We start from the raw sequence: 9,509 nt of genomic DNA, 5'->3' as shown, positions 1-9,509 counted from the left end.
GTTCAGCTTTTCCAGACTTCTAAAAGAGATTAATGACTGATGCACTGGATAGGCCCTTTCCTGCAGGAAGAGTTTTGCCTGAGTGAGAGCTAAAGGCTGGAGCATGTCATACATTCACGGGGTTGTTCGTGAAACTCCTTTAAAGGAAACATCTGTGAATTTTTTCTTTCACCCAAGAGTGCTCAATTACCGGAGTGACTGACAGTCAGCAGCAAATAGTTACCAAGTGCAATTAGCCGTCGTCCTCAGATGGACCCAGGGAGAGGAAGGCAGCAAGGAGGCTGCAGGAGCTGACTGCAGAGGATCAGAATTATTCAGATAATAGGATGGAAGTGCTACTAGGACATGCAGTCCTAGTCCCATTTTAGGAGGAAGACCCAGCTCACACCACCACCAATCTCACGCCTAAGAGGTCACAGCCACAGCTTTTGTCTTGAATCCCACCTGGGTACAAGACCTTGAGATTAAGTGACAAAGTATGAAGGCAAACACTGAAGAAAGGGCATTTTCCAGGGCTTTGCACAGCAATATAATGTTCCTGACATGCGAAACCTTGGTTATTGTGCTAACTTTCAAAAAGAAACAAAACCCACCGAAGGCCCGTGGCTGTGCCCTTCCGGCTGCTCAGTTCTACTCACCTGTTCTGTTCTAGGCTCACCAAGGCAGTGGCAGCACCCAGAAAATCTTCTGAAAGTCCTCAGGCACAGTCAAAGTTTTGGAGGAGTCTTCCTAAAATATTCCAGAGGTCTTAAAGGGAACCAAAGACATGCTGCAAGAGAGAGTCTCAAAAGTATCCTTTTTTTTTTTTTCTCTTCCCATTATAATTCCTTGACTCCAGCTTTGCTGAACATAATCCCATCATCAAAACAACGCAACCTCCTGTTTATAAAAGTGTTTTACAACCCCAGGGATGGTTAAATTGCATCTTGAGTAGTTCTCTGCTGCCAGGAAGGGAGCTCACCCTCCTCTAGCTGGCAGCAGATTTGAAGGCTTGCTGCCTGCGGAGACATTCCAGCCCCTGGTTTGGTGGCTGGGACCCTGGGCTGCCTTCTGCTCTAGGTGACCTGGTGAGCCCCTAGGGTACAGAGCCATCCTGCCAGGATCCCGTGTCACAGCTTAGTCCAGGGCTGGATGGCGATGGCTGGCAGAAGGATCTCTGCCTTCTCTCCAATCTGCCATTCAAATCTACTCGACAACTGGCTGAAAGCCATTATTCCCCTAACTGTTGCTTATTTTAAGTAATACGGCTGCTCTGCACAATCCTAACCACCTTTTTGATTGTTCATTAGGGACCTGCAATACTCTTGGTTTATTCAGTTTAAACCTGGATTTAACTAACACTAGTTATGTGCCCCATCACCTCTTCATTATTAGACTGAATTGCTTCCTAAGGACCAAGTCATGCAGAGTCTCGTCGCTTCTGCAAGGCGCCCGGCACCCTCTCTTCTCATCCATTTCACTTAGGCAGCTGCTTTCAATGGAAATTGATGGCACGCCAGGGCTGGACGAGTCCTGAGCCGACATTCAGATTCGGCATTCAAAATCTTCATTTGCCGCAAACAATGATGCACGTGATTCCACCTAATGCAGGTTAGTGTCTGCGTGACCATTAAGGAACCAAGGCATAATAAAGGATCAATAATCACAATGATCTAAGTAACGGTTTTGAAATATTTAATCAGAGGCAACAATTAAGTTTCTTTTAGATGTTGCAACCTTGAAGCCTGTGTTCTTGAATTGGAGTCAAGTCTTTAGGCTTAATGATTGTACAAGCTTCCCTGAAATGATGCCTCCTCCTGCTCAAGCTCACCTACCTACAGAGCCAGCACAGAAGCAAACCCTTCAAAAATCATGTGAAATTACAATGAACTTTTCTCCTTTTCCAGCTTCTCATCACCTTTAAACAATACTAAAGATAAAATTTATAGTTTAACTCACATGATAGCAAGCCATTAAATGATTCACAAGGAAGTTTTAGATTGAGTGGACTTGTGTTTTATAAAGGCCTGCCAGCATTCCTTAGCTGATGGGGACTGAAATGTTATTGGGCTTTTTGGCTTTATTTTTCTGAATGATATTCCTATTTTGAAAGTGAAGAAGAATATTTGCTTGCTGGTTGCCTGAATTCCACCGAGATACTGATCTTTGTCTCTTTGAGAATGATGAAAGAAGTCAGGCAGGGCATTGTATACCATCTCACATTAAGAAAAACTCAGAGGTTTAAGGCCATCTGTATTTAAATCCAAGGACAGATGAGACATTTAAATTTTAGTAGCACTCGGTTATATACCTGACATAGAGAAATGGCTGCAATCCTTTTTATCAGGCTGGAGAATAGGCATTAAATGACAAAATATTAGTCAGGCCATAGATCCACGAAACCTATAAGTTCTGCAGCAGCTTCATTAAATCTGTTTTTTATCAGAGGGGAGAGAAGGGTCTGGTATAACATTGCCAGCATTTGAGGCATTGGGCTTTTAGAGGATAGCTGCTAGATACTTCATCCATCTGTCTATTTTCATATTTATTGTTTTACCAATCACTTTATTCATCCATCTGTTCATCTGTGTAAACCCATTTTTTTAAATTTTAATTTTTATTTATAGACTGACCTTAATAAACTCTCCTCAAGTACCGCGTGTTTATCACTGTCATGGATGAAAACGTTATTAATGACAGGAGGGCTGAGCAGGGAAGACGAGTGCCCTTTAAATTCCTTTTCAGCTGACTGGACCGCAGCAACTCAGCTGGGTGGAGGTGGCTGGATCGATAAGGTCGGAGTTCAGTCACTGGTCCCATCTCCTCGATCATCCCCATCACTGCCAGCTAACGATGCCTGCAGGTGGAGCGGGGGCACTTGGCTACATTTATGAATTGCCTCGCTCTGTAGCGAAGGCTTTTACGCCCCGTAGGAAAAGCTGTGGGTAGCTCGGGATATTCATTTTGAAATGTATACAAGGGAAGACTCGGACGTCAATACAAGAAACGCAGCCCGGTGTGTTTAGAGTAAATATTGCTGTGGGTTTCAGCTCTTCCAGGGAAATTCTGATCAGACGTAAGGAAGGTATAAGGTGGTTGTTAAATGCTCTCCACATCACGTGAAGGAATGAGAGATGAGTTAGTTTTCAGCACACAGTCACTAGCACTCTAATTTCAATCCAACTACTTAAACTGCCTTAATTGCCGGGAGTCCAGGGCTGATAACCACGACATTGCAAATGCCTCTGTATTTGCCTGCAACAACCAGGGCTTCGTTACCTACACCTCGTTTGGGCAGCAAGACATGCATTTCTTTCTGCAGGTGCATAACTCATAATTCAGAAAATGCCATTTATTACTACTAATTGTGCCCTTATTTAATTGCCAACAGCAATACTGATGATGGTTACATTGAAAATAGAAGGTGGCACAAGTATCTTGAAGTACCTCAAAATGATACACCTATGGATTAAGAGTGTTTCAAATTTATGATAGGTAATAGTCACGAGGTGGCTATAAATGCTGTATGGGTTCACTTAGTTGACATAAGGTCTAACATTGCCGCAAAAATACGTTTTTATTCTGCTGACTTAAAGCAGGTTTGACAAATACTCTCCAGGATAACTCAGCCCTCACGTTTTATCGTTGGTTGGCCTAGGTGCCGTTTGCGACAGAGTTTTGCCGTGAAAGATGTAGCTGTGAGGCTGGGGACGTTCCCCTCATGGCTTCATCTCACCTCCCAGCTCATTAGAAGCCTTGGAATCCTGCCTGGGATTTTATTTTGACATCAGAGGTGTAAATCAAGTCATAAACATATTTAAACTAATGTTGTTGAAAATCTGTAATTTTGACAGCGAAATGAGCAACAAAAAGTGCATATAATACTTGGTGACATGTAATTTTAACTTCATCCAGTCTCTTTGCTTTTGAGACATTGTTACCTGCAGGATAAGGCAATAAAATAAGGATGTACAAGAATGTGTCAAATGTAGGGCTTCCCTAAATTACACTCTGAGGCACAGATTAATACATTTAATACATTCCAGTCATGAGTGAAGTACTTATAGCAGAACAACTGCTCCTTCAGTGATATCATTCACTGGAATGAACTACAGCTAACAGTGACAAGCTGGAAAAATGCCCCCACTTTTCAAACTGTACAAATGGCATTTGGACACAGTAACTCAAAACTGGACACTTCATTTCAAGTTTAAAGCTAGTGGTCCAGTCAAAAGCTATTACTCCATCTTCTTTATTTGTAGTCCATGCTTTTGTGCTCTTTAAGAATCAAATAAATACTGGTGTAATGGTTAGCAACTGCCAGTTCAACGAAAAATACTGCTAAATTCACCAATAAGTCTTTTTTCTACACACACAAATTTATGACATAAGAACTGAACCCATTCTTGTTACAATGTCTGGATAGTTTTTTAATGTAGAGGGAGACTTACTTTAGTGATAAGAGTTTAAACCTCAACTACTTTTTCCTTCTTTCTGGATCATACATCTACACAGAGAAGAGCGTGAAATAAACGACTGGTGCGGTTACGCCAGTGTGCACCGAGCTGGCTCGTTCTCAGCTCCATCAATCCGGCAGGGGCAAGTGATCTCTGCACCTCTGCAGCCCCTTGCACCGGCTACTCTTTCCCTTTTGCATTTGCACTGGGCTTAGGTAAAAGCAAAGAGATTATTTGCACCGAGAGTATTTAAACACAGGTGCAAGATCTGCTCCCTTCTCTGCATGATTTTAAGAACCTGATGGAGGAAGGAAGTGGGCTGAGCTGGATACACGCTCACTAGATGCCTCCTCCTCCTCGCCACTTCTGAACGATCCTCTTTGGTCCACTATTAGCAAGACCCTCTCCCTTGAAGGGCCATCCCAGGCCTCCCACCCTGCCCCACCGCTGGCCAGGTAATAGTTAGATCCCGGTTTGTGATCACCACAGACATCCTGCTACCCCGTGTGCCCGTGCAAAAGGAGAGGGCAGCGCTACCCCTTGACCAGGGAGGACTTTGTACAGAAACAAGACGTCGTCCAGGGAATGGGGCTGGTTGCTTTCCATTCATTGTAGCACCACACGCAAGCTTCAGGGCTTGAGTTTGCAGTTTCTGCTTTGATCTGCCCATAGAAAAGAACCGACCCTGAGCCCCTCCGTAGCAATCAGCACGTGCGCCGTACCCCCCGGGAGATCCCTCCTGCAGCCCCACACAACCGCTGCACTAGGGGCTATGAGGGCCTTTGTGAATTAATGCTTATTCCAGATGTCTGTGCTAAAAAAATTACGCATTAGTAGGTGCCATATCACACCTGGAAGAACACTTATGGATCTGGGAGCTACACCAGTAAGCGTGCTAAACTCCTAAAACTGGGTGATGCGAGACCTAAGCGGGGATGGGGTGACAAAGGGATAAATATTCATGCTGTCCAAGTGCCACGTCTTCTCTCCAGCCAGCCTTTTTACAGTGTGCTGCATTAAATGCTACAGTAAACCAAGACCCTAACATCCACCGCAGGGAACAACAGGTTAGTTTCTAAAAGGTGAAAACCTCTCAGCCTGACATTTCTTCAGAAAGGTACAGAAATCTGTGTCCCCAAACTCAAAACAATACTTTCAACTTGTTTTGGGGAAGACAAGGAACTAAACCACAAGTAATTCTGCATTTTCTAAATATATCGGGTTTGTTCTCCAGCTTCCCCAGGTAGTGATTATAATCCTTTCCCTTTTCGTCACTGATATTTGCAGCTAGAAGCCTTAAAACTATGGGGCTGTTCTCAGGTTTCTTTTCCCCAGTGCAGGTGCTGCACTGGTCCCATCATCGGAAGACCCATGATACCTGAAACACGAAAAGATGTCTAGGAACAGAAATGTTGATGTCCACAGAAAGGACTTACATTTTCTTTTACTCAGTTTCTTAAAGATACTGACGCTGAGATGAACGAGGATTTTATGATGTTCTAAGTAATTTCATTTGGTGTCATAATGACATCTTGATTAATTCTATCCACATGGAAAATGATGAGGGTTGGTTGTTTGTTTTTTTTTTTCCCCTTATCTGCAGGGTACATTTTAAAGATTTTGTATTAACTGCAAGTAATGCGAGTTGGGAAGAATGGTGATAGTCTGCAAACAAAGCACCTTTAGTGACTGAGAAGGGATAAATGACAGGTGTAACGGGCAGGATTGTCCCCCTGATCTCTGCATTGACATTATGAGAATACAAAGACCCTGGAAGCTATTGTGCAGAAAGAAGTAGGCTGCTAACACACATACCTCTGCCACCTGACTTCTTTCACTGCTGGCACCGAGCACATGCCTGTTACTATTTTTCCTTCTCAGAGGGAAGCTCCTTACGGTTTGCTGCATGTTGAATGAGAAAGCAGAGCTCAGCAGCCCCAGCCCTGCAGCGACCCGTGGGACACGCACCCCATCTCCCGTACCTCGCTTTTGAAACAGCAGGCTGCAAGACTGGGACTCTTGTAGGTTCTTCTAAAATAATTTAAGATTATTTTAATCCTTTGACCTTGGCCAGCTGACACCGCTTTTTGACGTTTAGCTGGTATTCTAAAACAGCAAAATTTTAATTTCCTAAGCAGACAGACTTGTAAGGTGTTCTGAGTTCTGCCTTAGCCCCAAGGAGAAGTACGAGAAACCATGCAGGCTGCAGGAGGCACTTGCCCATGCAAGCGTGCTGCAACGCAGCTCCGGCAGCGCTGAGATCCCCAGCACTGGCAAAGCCTGCCCTTGCTGAAAGCACTCGCAACTTGCTCCTGCAAGTTTCCACATGGCCTTCATTCCCTTATGATTTGTGTAAGAACAAGAGACGGCAGGACCTTGTGCAGCACGAGTCCCAAGGAAGAGGAAGGGCTGTGGATACTCAGAAAAATCCTCGCCATTCATACTAATTTGAAAAATAAAATTGGCATCTTTTTTCCTTCCCCTCCTTGCCATTTTCTCTTGCAAAATGGCTTCACAGTGAGGAACCTATTATTGGCCATTGCACATCATTAATTTTAGAATCGTTTCTCTTCTGCTGCATCTGATGGTGCTGCATTACGCTGCATAATATCGCCCTCTCAGCACTGGGAGCATTGCCTGTCTCAAGCACAACGTCACAGACCAGAGTTACTCGGTCCGAGAGACTTAAACTAGACATCCCAGGAGTGCAGGGGCGGAGCTGACGGAGGGGTACGCTGTCATGAAAAGACATCTCGGATGAAGAGCTACAGCTTTATGTAAAGCACTGGGAGTGCTGGTGGTAGCTATGAAGCTTGGGAGGTTTCTCAGCAGCATCTTGCTTTGAAATGCAAGTTTCAAGGGTGTAAACCAACCCACTGAAGATATAGCTCAAAGGATTTTAAAACTATACAGAGGCCTCAGCACCTCCTCTCTTTGATGGGCTTTTGACAGCGAATACAGCTGGTGTTACCTGGGTCAGCACCGGCCCGTCCACGAGCAGACGTCACTGTTCACTGCCCCCCGGCTTTGGCCACTGGAAGGGTTCACAGCCCAGCCAGGCAGTGCCTGCGGTGGCAGAGGGGACACCGCTCGGAACACCTTCCCCCAAACCCCAGAAGCCCAGACTAACAGATCCGAGGCCTGCAGAGTGTATTACAGGCACAGGGGCATTGGGCTCAGCCCGGCGGAGAGCAGTGCCAAGCAGACACCGCGTTCACCACAGCTGCGGGACCAACACTTCTGCCACTGGACTGACTTGACTTGCAGGAACAAAGCATCTTCACCAGGGCAAGCGAGAGGGTGCAGGGCTAGGGACACGTTTGTACCAGTACACTGTTTCTGCTCACCAATTTTTCTTACAAATAATCTAGACACTGGTTGACATTAGTCCACATATAATCCTAACGCAGTTTGCAAACACTTTGAAGCAGAACTTTTTTTTTTTCCTCTTCTTTTACCCGGATAACCGGGGTTTATATGCATCTTGTACAATGGGCCACAGCTAGGGATCCTAGATCAATACAAATAAGAATGAAAAATAACATTATGTTCTAAATTGCTATGACTAATTTCTTGTATTAGTAATACAAAAAAGAATTCAATCCATTTCGCAGGATTTTATCATGCCAGCTACTAATTCAAGATTTTACCAATGTCTGCCTGCTTTTCCGTGGAATAGCAGCAAAATGTATTTCCTCATCTGATTTTGACTCATTAAATCCTGTTAACAAAATAATTTAAGAATTAAGTTAAAACCTTTCCAGGAGAACTCTCCTCAAGGCGCACACATGGGAAGCAGCCCTCACGTATGTCATTCTTGGAAAACCCACCATGACTTTGGGAGACCTGACACTCCTGCTGCAACGCCCACGCAGAATAAGGAGCGCAGAGTAAACTGACAAAATAATTGGATTATATGTGCACAATTCAGACCTTCAGTTACTGGGTGCTTTCTTGCTCCTGGTTTCCACAGAAAAGTCAGTTTTTTGTTCCTTAAGTCCTTGTACTGCTTATTTACATATGAAAAGGCAAGTTTATAAAAGAGCTTTCCTATTTTACTACATCTAATAGTTAATAATTTAAATCTGTAGCCATTATCATCATATAGATTGACACAAATGGCATATGGATCATTCTGGAGATGAGGGCGAGTTTCTTTTAAGAGAGAATTGTTTTAGTTTTTGCAGGAAATTAATCAGGGGAATGGGCTTTGTGGAGCATGGAGCAAATCTAATCTGTTCTTTGTTCAAATTTGCCTTGCTCCAATTCCTAGCAATTGTAGACAACATGCTCTTTTGTTCGGGAGCCACTTGTTACATGCATAATTAGAGACTGCAGTAGCTGTGTTTAAAGAAAAACTGTTTTCCAATGTAATGTGTGATCTTGATAATAGTATTTTCATCAAAGGTAGCAATTACATTCATTAAGCTGGGACTGGCAAGGCAGCAAGGAAATTAAGTGGAAGGTGAATAAAAAGCTCCCTGTTTCTTTTTAAAATCTCTGTCTCTTTATAAGTTGAAATGCACCATGTTGAGCTGCAAACTGGAAAATACATACTGAATATAAAAAAAAGAAAGAGAGAAAAAAATAAAGTCCTCCTTAACCTTTCTAAATAATGATCCAGAAGATATCCTAGGGACACCTACTATAGATGCACTTTTCAAATTAAAGGGCTTTATTCTACATTAATTTCTTATGCAAGTTTTAAACGAGCTCAACATATGATTCAGGTCTTTAAAGGCTCCAGGGCTCTCTAGGATTAATTCACTCTTCTTTTCACACATAAATTAATTGTTTTGTGTTCTCAAAAACAGCAAACAGCACATAAATCAACCAGTTTAGAAAAGACGCAAGGCTGGTACCTTTTGCAGATCACTGAAGTCTGCTATTTACACTTCATTATTATAATATGTAACTTTTAAAGGAAAAACTGGAAAAGCAGAACCTATGTTGTTAACTCTAAGCCGATTTCTTGAGTGCATAACTCATTTTAGCAATCTGATTCTTTGAAAGACAAAAGTTGTGGAGCACTGAAAAGCCACTCTTCCAGCACTGTAATTATATTTTCCCCAC

Source organism: Falco biarmicus, chromosome 9, assembly GCF_023638135.1.
Source record: "Falco biarmicus isolate bFalBia1 chromosome 9, bFalBia1.pri, whole genome shotgun sequence".
Taxonomy (NCBI): Eukaryota; Metazoa; Chordata; class Aves; order Falconiformes; family Falconidae; genus Falco; species Falco biarmicus.
The sequence above is the reverse complement of the archived record's forward strand: the minus strand, read 5'-3'. Positions refer to the sequence as shown.